The sequence below is a fragment of the Charadrius vociferus genome, unplaced genomic scaffold (assembly GCF_000708025.1).
Source record: "Charadrius vociferus isolate BGI_N301 unplaced genomic scaffold, ASM70802v2 scaffold213, whole genome shotgun sequence".
Lineage (NCBI taxonomy): Eukaryota > Metazoa > Chordata > Aves > Charadriiformes > Charadriidae > Charadrius > Charadrius vociferus.
This window is the reverse complement of record NW_009647828.1, coordinates 5,895,592-5,909,324: the sequence shown is the minus strand read 5'-3', so window position 1 is coordinate 5,909,324 and position 13,733 is coordinate 5,895,592. Positions and strand designations below refer to the sequence as shown.

General features: G+C 39.6%; 1 protein-coding gene across 1 annotated transcript in view; it reads right to left on the bottom strand.

Moving 5' to 3' along the window:
• MAEA (macrophage erythroblast attacher) overlaps positions 1-6,711 on the bottom strand; it is a 45,476-nt gene extending 38,765 nt beyond the window's left edge. Inside the window, exon 1 of the mRNA XM_009882528.1 lies at positions 6,614-6,711. The gene's annotated coding sequence lies outside the window, so the exon portion shown is untranslated. The remainder of the gene's footprint in view (positions 1-6,613) is intronic.
• Positions 6,712-13,733: the final 7,022 nt, after the last annotated feature.

Genomic DNA, 13,733 nt, shown 5'->3' with positions numbered 1-13,733 from the left:
CCTACACGAGGTAAAATTACAGTAACACAAGTTTTTCCAAGATCAAAATTTTGCGACTGTGATGCGAAGGAAAGCTTGCTTGACTGGAGGCTTCTGCAAGTCTAGCATGACTGTTTCCAGGTGCTAAGTGCTAACAGAGAGGCAGAGACAACTGAATAACCTGACCCAAGTATTTCTTCATTTCAGGAGTTACTTCGCTCCGGTTTTAGAAAGCCAGAAAACTCTGGTGTGCTGTCCCAGAATATGCTCCAACAACCTCCAGCTGTGGAGACAAGACTTAGGAGAGAATCCTTCTGGGTCTAAAAACTTGAACTGGTGGAAGAGGAGGAAGGACTGCCATGAGAGCTATACCTAGGTTGCTCAGTTGAACGGAGGGAGTAGAAAACACCAGTGCTGAGAATGTCAGAGGCAGTTTTTAAGCTTACAATTAGGAACTCAACTGTGATGTTAACTCTGTTAACTCTCTGAGCTTCAGCCCAAACACAGTCCTCTTCCAGCAAATAAGGTACCAAGGCAAGACGGACTAGTTCTAAAATTACGAAGCGGCTAAAACTATTCAAATTTTGCAACTGTATGTAATATTTCCTCTTATAAGCCACAAATTTAACTTGAAATACCCTTAAATACAGTGATGTTATCTACTAAATGTATTTCCATCAAAATTAGTTTTTCATTAAGATATTAATTACTAAATGATACCATTTTCTTGATTTTTCTGAATATATATTAAAACTAGAAAAAAAAGCAAGTATTAACTGCTTGCATATATTGTATCCTGATGGTTAGCAAACTGTATATACTTCCCAAGTGTTTATTATCAGTCTGTAAAAAAATATTTAAAGAAACATAAATAATATCAAGTTAGACCAGTCACTTCTCTACACAGCATCCCACAACACACATCTACCTCTGTTTTTACATTTGTTATCAACATTTTAATGGTAATTAATTTTTCTTTTCTTCTTAAGGTTTTCTAAATGTATCTACATGCACAATTAATACTCCATCCATAAACTGAATATATCATAGAATCATAGTATGGTTTAGGTTGGAAAGGACCTTGACGATCACCAAGCTCCAAGCCCCCTGCCACGGGCAGGGACACCTCTGACTAGATGAGGCTGCCCAAGGACACATCCAGCCCGGCCTTGAACACCTCGAGGGATGGGGCCTCAACAACCTCTCTGGGCAACCTGTTCCAGTGCCTCACCACCCTCATAGTGAAAAATTTCTTCCTTATGTTTAATCTAAACCTGCCCTCTTCCAGTTTAAACACATTCTCTCTCATCCTATCACTACATGCCCTAGTAAAAAGTCCTTCCCCAGCTCTCCTGTAGGCCCCCTTTAGGTACTGGAAGGCCACAATAAGATCTCCCCAGAGCCTTCTCTTCTCCAGGCTGAACAGCCCCAGCTCTCTGAGCCTCTCCTCATAGGAGAGGCGTTCCAACCCTCGGATCATCCTCGTGGCGCGCTTCTGGACACGCTCCAGCAGGTCCATGTCTTTCTTATGTTGGGGACTCCAGAGCTGGATGCAGTACTCCAGGTGGGGTCTCACGAGAGTGGAGTAGAGGGGCAAGATCCCCTCCCTTGACCTGCTGGTCACAATTCTTTTGATGCAGCCCAGAAACAGACTGCCCTAAGTACTCTCACCTCAGCCCATGCTTTTTTCTACAGGCTCAGAGAAAATTTGCTTTAAAAAATGTGCCATGAGAACATACCTTCTATTGCCTTTAACAATATAGAAAGGGAGAGCTGAATGCAAAACATTTTCCCCTCACAGAAGTTCATTATTACAGTGATCAAAGCTTAAAAATCTCTACTACTTCAATGGTATTTAAGTTGGTGGGAATCAGACAACCAGACTGGACTTCTTATGCTGATTTTAGCACCTTGAATTCCACTAAGCAGCTTAACGGCATCTTGAGAATGTGGCAATGTTTTAGCCTCAACGCACACTCGCAGCTTCCATGACAGACACACACACTCACTCAGCACCTGGGGTTTCCAAACAAAGTAAAGGCACACACTGTTGAAGGGCAATCTGTCTGAGATAAAGTACAAGATAACAAAAGAAATACAAATTATGGCATGATCTTCTCTGCAGAGGTGTTGTAGTCCTCGAGCCATGATGGAGGAAAAGCATTCTGAGTCACAGCTAGAAATCCAGCACTCGCTACCATCATGGCCAACATATACATCCACTTTATTTAGCTAACGTTCAAAGTAATAAGCAATTGTAATTACAAGGACTTTAGAGGGAGATGAGCAGCATAAGGAAGATGAAGAAAAGCATCTACAGAATTGAGTTTGTGACCTAGCAACAAAAGACAACAGAAAGCCTCAGTACTAAATGCTTTATTTGTCTTTATCAGTAAGGTCTTCTCCTAAGCCTTCCTGATCAGGTATGAGCAACTGAGTCTGGGGGGAGAGGTAGAATTCACACAAGAAGTCTAAAGCAAGCTAAAGATATACAGGTACGTGGGACCAGAAGGGAGGAAGCTCACCAATGACACTGTAAAGCTGCTGTCATCTCTGAAACGTCATGGTGAACATGGAAAGTCTGCAATGACTGAAAAGGGCAAGTTTCTTGCCTCGCTTCCAAATAGAGAAGTTGGAAGATCATGGATACTACAGGCCTCATCTTAATTCTTGGGAAAGCTACAGAAAAATAATTCAGATGGAAGCCATTTCCAAGCTCATAAAGTTGACTGGGAATAGCCAGTTTAGATTTGCTTGACAACACCGTCAAGCAAGTCATGAAATGACTACCTCTGAATGAGAGGAGCGTACTGGCAGTCTTTCATGCTAAGTTTCGTGAGGTTTTTGACATGGTATCCCAGAGTAAATTTGTAGACATACTGGGGAGACATGGAGTGAATGGCTGGAATACAACATGTTAGGGATTAAATGGACATCGCGGCTCAAAGAATAATGGTCAGTGGTTCAAAATCTACCTGGTGGCCAATTACAAGTACTGCTTCATTCCCAAGGAATGTTATCAGCTCCAACATTCATGACTTCTTCAACTACTTACACTATGGAACAGAACACACAAGCAAAAAGCTCACAGAGAATGACAAACTGGTGGAGTGCTTGATAATGCTGAGTGGCAGAGCTGCTGTTCAGAAGAAATGACAAGCTGGAGAAACACACAACTTTACAAAATGCAATTAAGGCAAAAAACAGAGCCCTGCATGTGGCACAAAACTACCCCACCCATTAGCACAGGCTGTGGCATAACTGACTAGGACCACTTCTGCAGAAAAAGATGATGAAGTTCTGATGGACAGCAGGTTGGACATGAATCAGCAACAGACTCTTGTAGCAATAAAAGTTAACCACATATCAGGCTGCATTAGCAAGACTAAAGGCAGTGGGTTGAGAGAAGCAATTGTTCTCTATGCTCTGCACTCATGCAGACTCATCTGGAATACTGAGTGTGGCCTTCAGGACACCCCACAAGCTTCCTTTCCCCCACAAAAGAGATGTTGACAAACTGGAAAGAATTCAGAAGGCTACCACCACAGTGGTTAGGTGGTTGGAGGATACACAATTCAAAGAGAGGCTGAGAGGGGCAGGCTTGTTTCACTTGTGGAAGAGACGGCTACAGGGAGTTGGGAGCAGCACAATCTGATAAAAGTCTTCCACTACCTAAAGGTGAAGGTCATAGATAAGAGCTCACCAGACTTTACTCCGAGTTACAGAGCAAAAAGGAAGGAGGCAGAGCTGACAACTGGCAGCAAAGAAAACTGCAGCTGGACATAAGGAAAAAAATATTTTAACCAGAAGAGCTGGTAAACACTTCAACAGCAACCCAGAGGGGTTGGAGTCTCGACCCTTGGAAACTTTCAGAACTAGGCAGGACCCTCAGCAAATCAAATTAGCTTCGAAGTTAGTCCAGATTTGAGCAGAAGCCTGAACTATACTGTCTGCAGAGGTCCTTTCCTGCTTTAATTTTATGAATTAGAAATTAGAATTTAGAAAGAGACTGGATTACAGAACCCCACTGCTAATTTAGAAACCAAACTCATCTCTACGTGAAGATTTGAATGGCCATATCAGGTAAGACCAAAAGTCCTTCCTCTCTCATTACCCTTTCTCTGAAAATACCCAGAAAGGGGATGGCACTTGGGGAAAAAAAAAAAAAAGCCAAGAACAAAGTTACTAATCCCAAATAATCTCTTTGGGCTTCTTGAGACAGAAGTGGCAGTTTTATAGCACAAACACCACAGGGTGTTTCTCACCCATGAACTCTGCTGGTTGGCGTTGACCTGTAGAATTTTAGCACTGCAACATCCTGTGGTGAGACATTTCACATCCTCACCAACTGTGTGAAGAAACACTCCTTGGTTTTGACTTGTCAACTACTAGCCTAATTTGAAATGCTTTTGTTTTTCTCTTGGAGGAAAAAAGGGAACATTCACTCTCTTCTATGCCTCTCATGTCTCTTGAGATTGAAGAGGCTCTTTCTAAACCATTCTTTGAAGACAGCCATTCTTTATCTCTAATAATTCTCGCCCTTCTGTAGACATTTTCCAGTTCTACTACATCCTTTTTAGAATGAGGAAAGGCAGAAAATAAGAGTAACTCATACTACTTGGGAGAAGAAGCAGCCATGGATTTTCATTGCTACCTACTGAGGTTCTCCATACTTCCCTTTTGCAACATTTTTGTCCTAAGTTTGTCAACATTAACCTGATCATTCCCAGAAAATATTCACTAAAACCCCCAAGATCCCACTGAGCAACAGTGATAGTTTCCAACTCAGTTATTGCATACATTGTTTTTCTTTCCACCATACCTAAAAACTGTATCACACTACACTTGTCTATACTGAATTTAATCTATTTTAATAGCCAATTCAGTCTCTCATTATCCCTCTGATGTTTCACACCTGGGTTGTACCTGTAATATCTCGATTACCTTAGTACCATCAAGGAAACTAGATCATCTCAGCATTCACTCTCCCTCTTCCAGGCTGTTCAAACAGCTGAACAGCAGTACCGGCAGAGATGCTAGCAGAACACTAACTCTAACCTTCTTCCACTACAGAGGTTGGCTACTAAATCTTGATGTTTCTTTCTTACCTTGCCCAGTTACCTATCCACATAAAGACTTCTGTCTTCTTTCTTTCAAGAGTTCCTGGTAACAGATACTTCCAAAAAACATTCAGTAATACAAATAAACTATCAACCAAATCTACCACCACCTCTTTTTGCTTTTTTAAAACATAGACATCCAATATCTTTGCCAGGCATGACTTTCCTTTTTAAAAGTCACATTAACTGATGTACATTATTCCATATCTGATTAGTCAGGATGGTATTCCTGCATCAATAAGCCATTGGTTGGAAGGGAAAAGTAAATTGTATGTATTAAGAATCTCACTAAAATTTTACTTAAGAAAGTAGAAGCACTGAAACAAAGTCTTCTACTTTGTCTTTCTTCACAGCTATCCAAAAAGATCCTCAGACTACTTCAGGAAAAAATTGTTTACCAGCATTTATCAGAAAATTTCCAGAGAATTAAAGGGAAAACTGGGCGCAGGAGAAAGATTTTCCCTAAGCCAAACAAGCTTATTTATAAAGAGCGTTACATCCTGCATTTCTACTCCTTTAGAGGTATAGGATGTGAGGCCAACGTGTAATGGCTAATGCATGAAACTTTAAATGCTGATGCTGTCCACAAGTTTTCCTAACTGGTACACAGTAACACTGAAAGACTGAATTGCACATGTTTATTTCATAATTGAAGTTTTGTGAAAAATGTAAGCCTTCATCCTCCCACAAGTCTTTAGCCTTACATTAGACCTTTAGCACACCAGTTCTCAAACTGATCAGGTCACATCCTACAACATAGGCTAGATTCCTTCTTCACTTAGGTAGATTCAAGCCTAAAGTATTCCAAATAAAAGTGGAAACTAAAACCAAAACAGTTTCTTTCAGACCACAACATTAATCAAAGAGTTTCCACCCCACAGTGACTACATATAGGAAACTAGTTTAGGTGTAGCAGAAAAAAATAGAAAGTAAACCCCAGTCTGTATAGCTATCATTTGGTCATTGCAAATTATAGAGTATGAGTGATACTTCAAAAAAGTCATCACAATTGAAGGAAGAATTATTTGGTGGTGAAAGTAAGACCATTAATTATTCCACAGTCTCCTGTTACCATGATTTTCAAAGGTTTATTTTCTAAAAACTGACTTTCACAGAAAACAGTATGGACAACAAACATCTTTTCCATAGGTTTCCAATTCTGTAGAACATCCGATTTCCTCCTGTATTTTGGAGAAAGAAATTAATCAGGTCTCACTTGACAGTAGTACCAACTCATATGCAGGGAAGTTTTAACTATATATCCCGATTTTACTGATGTCTGTGTGAATCACCCTTCTTTAACATTACAATCTCACACTGAAAGCAACTCCTTGCCACATAAAATGTAGAATTTCTTTAAACACAAACATTGTGTATCTTTTCAAATGAACTGAATCATGGGCAGGAAGGAATTTGAAATGGATTTTTTAAAAAAATCTTTTCAAGTACATGAAGTCAGGTAACTAGTAAGAACAAAAAAAAAAGTTCAAAGAAAAATAAAATAAGAGTCCTACCAGATTAGGTGGGGGGAACCATTACAGAACTATGCTCTCCTTTCAAGGGTCAGAAAAATGATGTGCCTCCTCTCCTCAATTGTGTTAGCTTATAACACCTGAAAAGCACCAGAGATTTGTATGAATCTACAGGTCTCCAAGATAATTCAGTTGAAGGCTTTCTGAGGTATAAATAAGCTTTTTCAAATGCCATACATTGCACCCTTATATGAAATTAAGCCTAGCCACAGTAGATAGGGGAAAAAAAGAGAGAAGTGCAGTGATGAAACTGTCTTTCAAAAAACACAGAAGCAAAGACAACTTAGCTCTACCTTATGCAAGAGGAAAGAGGAAGCATAGGAATATGGAAGAAAAATTAAGCATCTCCTAAATAGTTTTAATAAACAAACAGTGTGAAGAGAAGGTACACTGAGCAAGAAACACCTTGGAGCATTAAACTGCTTCCTTGAGACTAAATTAGATCACCATGCTCACCTTCAACAAAACAGAAAAGTAGAGGACATCTGTGATACATGAGGCAGGGTACAATAAACTACTGCAAATTTTCAACCAATAACAATCAAGCATTTCCATCAGAATTACTGAAATTCTGTATTTTATACACTGTATTTCTTCCTCTATAACTCTTGGATTATTTCAGAAGTGAGTCAGCATCATTACTTGTCACTGAACTCATCCAAAATGTAAATTATATCACCACTTATTCACAGAATGAATTCTTCTGATGTGTACCGCTTATCAAAGCCTGGAAATAGTAATATTTTTTCCTTGTTCTGGGCAAAATCAGAAAAGGAAAACAAAGTTAAAGGAAAGGTAATGTATTTCAGGAATAAGAGGCTTAGAATAATGGCTAGATTTAGGTTTAATTAGGCACAAGAATTAATATAAACTCTTGAAAAGATACAGATCAAAACAGACAAAATAATTTCATAAGCCTAAATGCAGTTGCAGCTGATTTGGATTTTTTAAAAAACAGTTATTTTTAAAAACAATTTCAATGTTTTTGAAGTGTAAAGCCTAGTAGCTTTCCGTAGTTAAAAACATGTCAGTGTTACAACTCAGGAAGACAGTACTGTATATTCTAGAGCAGCTGTCTCTAGAAAGAAAATATCATTATAATATTCAAAGCTGCTACATCAATACAGGAGAGAATTAGCACCAAAAATTCTTAAGACTATCCATCTGCTACAAATGTACTTACTCAACAGAATCAATTATAATCCTTCAAAATATTATCCTTTCACACAAACTGCTAGTAACTTAATACTGAATACATTACAAACTTTTGAACAAGGCTTCCAACAACAAAATTAAATGCTTTAAAAAAAAACATTTGACAGTTTTATATAACTGTCTTACATCCTTATGTAAGCAAATTGACAGCCATTTTAGAGTCCCATCTAAAGCCACACTAGGGACATCAAGGACCAGTTGTTTTCACTACACTCGTTTATAGCTGCCATCTTGGACGCATGCTTCAAAAGAAACTACTTCACTTCTCTCCTTTTAGTAGAAATATTTAAGTACTAACAAAAACCTACGCATTCCTCCCTACCCAAAAAAGCAGTCGAGTTGCTAAGCTAAGGTCACACAGCAGGTTTGTGTCCTGAGCAAGTCCCTTCGTTTGTTTTGATCCTTCTTTCTTCTCCAAATATTTGTTCATTTTAATCACATTATCACATCTTTAAATGGAAGAGGTCATTGTCCTCCTGTATGTTTGCGCAGTCCAGACACCATGATACCAGCTGGGGCCTATAGGCTAGAGATCCCATTTCCAATCAAATTGCTCCCAAAATAACCTATTCCAGCTGAAGTGACAGCATTTCTCCTCAGACAAATAATTGAGGATTATTCATTCAGCAGAGCTGTATCAGAATATATGAATCACCAAAGTTCTACTCAATATATTACCTGCTTTGTTTTAGTTCTCACTAGTTTATAACTCAAGGTAATCCACAGAGCACTCACAAAAGGCTGAGGTGAATCAAAAGTAGGTTGTGAAGCATTTAAATTACCAGCTATCAAAATAAAGATATTTTTAACAAAGACTTGCTTTATTTAAATAAGCAATAATGTATTGCAAGTAATCAAGTAACACAGTGTATTTCACATTCTGGGTTAGCAAGTACTTCCTATATAGTGTATCTTCAGGCTGTAAGCTATGGGGGGACCAAGTGTACAATGAAGGCAGTTTCTTAAGTTCACAAGGACTAATGGATTTTGCCAGCATGCCCTTATAGCAATACCCATCTGCCAAAAGAGTACTTCCCTAAATCTGTAGGCCCAAAAGGTGCACTGTTATGCTAATTAATACAGGAACTACTGAATTGAAAGACCATGGGAAGAGGTTTAGAGAGGTAAGAAAAACTAACTCCGGGTGGTCCATCACAGCCAGTAAGAGCTCCACTCCTGTCACACTAAGTTGTGAAGCATTTTCCTATTACGTTATCTAGCAAATGGTTGAAGCTCATCTTTAGTCCTGTTTCCCAGCTCTTGGAAAACATTCACTATGCAAAGAATCAAAGATTTCACAGATATTCTTGCTTTATGTCAACATTCAGAGACCCCAACATGTTAGCTACCATAAAAACATATTATTTCTACACCAGAAAATGTACACAAACCAAACCCACAAGATCACAGGGCACTGTCCTGTGAAAACACTACAAATCAAGTATGCTGCAACTGTGAACTGGAACATCAGATAAACATTCACTTTGAAGAAACTAACAGGAGGTCTACCATAAAATGTTTGAGAGTATTTTTCTTGAAGTATTTTCCTACAGGCACATTGGAGTACTGATAATCAAGCAACATCTCTAGCTCATGTCCACACTGTTACTTATTGCCTTTTACTGTGTTTTCCTCCTTCATTGATCACTTTAAAATGCGTTTTATAGGGAGTGGGCAGGCGTGGAAGAGAGACTGATTCCCACAGGAGCCAACTCCTACTTTAGCAGCTTTCCAATGTCAAACTTCTTCTGAAGTCTGACAGTACCAGATTTTTCTCAAAACACAGTGGCACACAGAGCCCAGTGCAGAAGACCAGCGCAGCAGTACAAAAGGTGTCACGCTTGTTTGCCAACATGCATGCGAGATGTGTCGAAACAGGAAGCACATAATTCAGCAGCACACGAATGCTCGGCGTGGACATTCAGTGCACACTCGGTGAGTCACAGCACCCAGTCTGAGGCAGATTTAGCATGAGATACCACTGTGGACACTGAGTTAGTACAAAGCCAACTGTTACTAATATCCATGTTTAGCTTATTGTGTCAACCTTCTACTTGAAAAGCACTTTAGAAATCATGTAACGATCTACAAGTGCCCTATTTTTTTTTTTTGTACACTGATGTACTGACAGTGCATTAGATGTTACAAGTTCTGTTACTTCTGTCCCTCTCAAGTTCTGCCTGAACCACTTTCACTGAACAACTTTTGCTGCTATATGTTCAAAGCTTTGACAAAAATACTGTGGCTCATAATATCAAAGTACAAAGCTATGTTAAAAACCAGCAACTTATCGTGAAGCTTATAAATGGGAAAAAATAAAGTAGTGCAACCAAATATGAAAAAGAAAAAAAAAAATCTTGCATCTTTTCTGCTTCAGTGGGAAAAGACGTTGACCTGAACTGTTTCACATCTTCATTAGTGACCTAGATGATGGGTCAGAGTGCACCTCCAAAGTTTGCAGATGATACAAAACTGGGAGGAGTTGTTAATATGCCAGATGGCTGTATTGCCATTCATAGGGACCTCAACAGCCTGGAGAAATGGGCAAACAAGAACCTCAGGAAATTCAGCAAAGGGAAATTCCAAGTCCTACACTTGGGAATGAACAACCACATGCACCAGTACATGATGGAGAGCAACAGCTTGGAAAGCAGCTTGCAGAATAGAAGCTGGGAGTCCTGGTGAACAAGTTGCCCATGAGACAGCAATGTGCCCTCGCAGCAAAGGCAGCCAACAGCACCCTGGGCTGTGTTAGGAAAAACACGGCCAGTGGGCCAAGGAAGGTGATCCTTCCCCTTTACTCAGCCTGAGTTAGACGCATCCAAAGCGCTGTGTCCAGTTATGGCGTCCAGTACAAGAGAGACATGGACATGCTGGAGCGGGTACAGAAGGAGGCCACAGAGCCTACTAACAGACCAGAGCATCTGTTAGATTGGCGCATATGAAGACAGAATGAGAGATTATTTAACCTTCGGATTATTTAACCTTGAGAAGAAAAGGCTTGGGGGAAGCCTTATCAACACATATAATTACCTGACAGGGGGAGTAAAGGAGACAGAGCCAGACTACTCCCACCAATGCCCAGTAAAAGGACAACAGGCAATGGGCATAAATTGAAACACAGAAAATACCATGTAAACAATATTTTTTTTTTTTAACACTGTAACAGCAAACACTGGAATGGGTTTGCCTAGAGAGGCTGAAGTCTCCATCTTGGAGATAATCAAGAACAGTCTGGACATGGCCCTGAGCAACCTGCTCTAGTCAACTCTGCGTTGAGGGGAGGCTATTAGACCAGACTGTCTCCACAGGCTCTTTCTAACCTCAGCTATTGTGCAATTCCACAGACTTAGCGTAGAAACAACATACACTTCATATAATCCTATTCTGCTATCTGTTCTCCTCTTTAACAATCAGGTAAACATGGTACTTCCATGAGAAATTAGTATCTCATTATATCTTCTGCCAGTATTTCCCCTGTCACAGCTGCCAACAAAAGAAGCCAAACAGCAGCTCTGAAAAGGTGCACATGTTCCATGCTTCTGCAGCTCTCCTTTTGATCAGCTGTTTTTTAAAGCAGTCACAGTCCAGCCAACTCCAAACTGTTTGCCAATGAACAGCCCAGATAGGAATATTTTCACAAGGGATCACCCTTGCTTTTAGGTCTTCCACTTTCAGCGTATTACTCCATACAGTTTGCTAGTTTAGCTTAATAATTATTCATACTTCTAAAGATATGGAATGAACTATCTGGCTTCCTGTCATCACTCGTTTATTAGTGTCTCAGCAAAGCACTGCGACAACAATGTTCGCATTCATTCATTTTTAAATTGTCAGCTTTCATGTTACATGCTCTCAGATGAGACTAGCATAATTCTCTATCAGTAGGTTGTGATGGGTTTTTTTTTTGTTTGGTTTTGGTTGGTTTTTTTTGTTTTTGGGTTTTTTTTTAAAGATTCCACAGCACTTTGGAGGAAGAATAGCTGGCAACTTTCTTGTCCTTGAGAAGGAACTGGAGTGAGGGTAATATTCAAGTATTAATTTGTCCACTTAAATAGCTCCCCTAGATTCAGCTGAAGAAGTCTATTTACTTCCCCTGAGCTGAACTGTTGAAGAATGGCTGAACCATTTCCACTCCTGCAGCAACCACAATTCAGCTATGGAAAAGGGATTTCCCTTTGCAGTTTTAAACATTCTTTCACATGAAAGGCACTCTGTGGAACATGCTGTAAATGCAGAGCTATTACACAACTATTATCTAGTGATGTTGGCATGAGGAAGCTAGAGGGAGGAAACAGGAAAGATATAAATACAAGTCTACAATCTTTCATATTTCTCTCACATCAGGGAAAATCACCAGTGTCCAGAGTGCCAAGAGAAATATCTGAGCTACTGTGTTGGTGGGCAAAATGAAAAAAAAAAAAATTATATACATTCATTTCACACACAGTGTTTGAATAACTGGAAATAAAAATTCAGAGGCTCAGTCACACAGAGACTTGTAGGCACCTGCCTCCTAACGAATAAAATGGGATTAGATATCAACTTACTTTAGTAGACTTTAGCCTTAGTGTTCATTTCTCCCTGCTGCTTTTTCACCTCACTAAAATATTTTGATATATGACTCACAGTTAAGAACATTTAAGAGGATACATTCAAAAGATTTGAGGAGACACTGTTCGGCAGGTTTTTTAAACAATGAAAAATGCTATTAAAGATTACAGAAACAACCCAGAAGTTGAATGGGTTCTGAGAAGAATCAATAAACATCACCTTTGCTAGCAAAATGAGAGTTTCTCACCCTTTTACTATTTAGATTCCCAACTTTACAAACAACATTCCTTTCCCTTATGTATGTTTTTGTTAAGATTTTTCAGGGAAAAGGAATGTTTGTGGAAATAAAAGAATTAGTCCAAAATATTATCTACCTTTTAAATGGCTGGCACCTTGACAATTCATCTTAAGTCCTAAGCAGCAAAACAAACAACTCACTGATCCTCACTGCCAGTAATTTTTCAGGAACGTAACAACCAAAGCTGTGATAACAACTGGAATACATCTAAAATGCAGCCTTAAAATGATCTTCTTAACTTTAAATGCCTTCACAATGTTCTGGCCGTGGAAAGTGCTAGAGCGCTCTTTATAGCTATTTTAAAATTTAAGCCTGATGCTATCAGCTTTAAAGTACTTCGTGATGACAGAAAGAAGCCTTCATATGTAAAACGGGAATCAACACCTGCTTCTTGGAACTAAGTAGAATAAAGCCAGGACAGTGGAGAAGGAGGACAGGCACAAGACGAACATGGCTAGAAAGCCTGCAAAACAAACACCGCAAAGACCACACAGTACTCAGTGTGTGAAACTGCAGCATGATCTCAGCACAACAAAGTTTACTTTGCACAAACACCTTCTTCAGATGAAAAAACGTTGATACACTGACATGAGATATGTTTAACCAAGCATTTTGCAACAGAGATCCTTCTCCTAGGTCCCTCCCACAGTTATTGCTGTTAATGTGGTAGACCTACTGTACACACAAGACAAGACCTCAAACAAAGGTTTCCATTGATTCCTGTGAGCATCACCCTTCCAGCTCAACAATCCGTACAGGCGATGACCTTAACGCTCAGTACCGAGTCCTTCATTTGCTTGACAATACCTAGTTAAAGCCAAAGACCAGCTATGCAGTCTTGGGAAACTACCACCCTTCAGACGGGCTCAGTCTCTTAACGAACACTCCACATTTTTACCAAACCGTAAGTATTTCGCTCATTCGACTCGACAGGCCTCCAGCCTCCTCCAGTACGTTTGTCCCTTTTTTATATTTTAAGCTCAACTCCATCTTTGGGGGGGGTGGTGGGGGGTGGGGGCAAGAAGCCAGGGAACC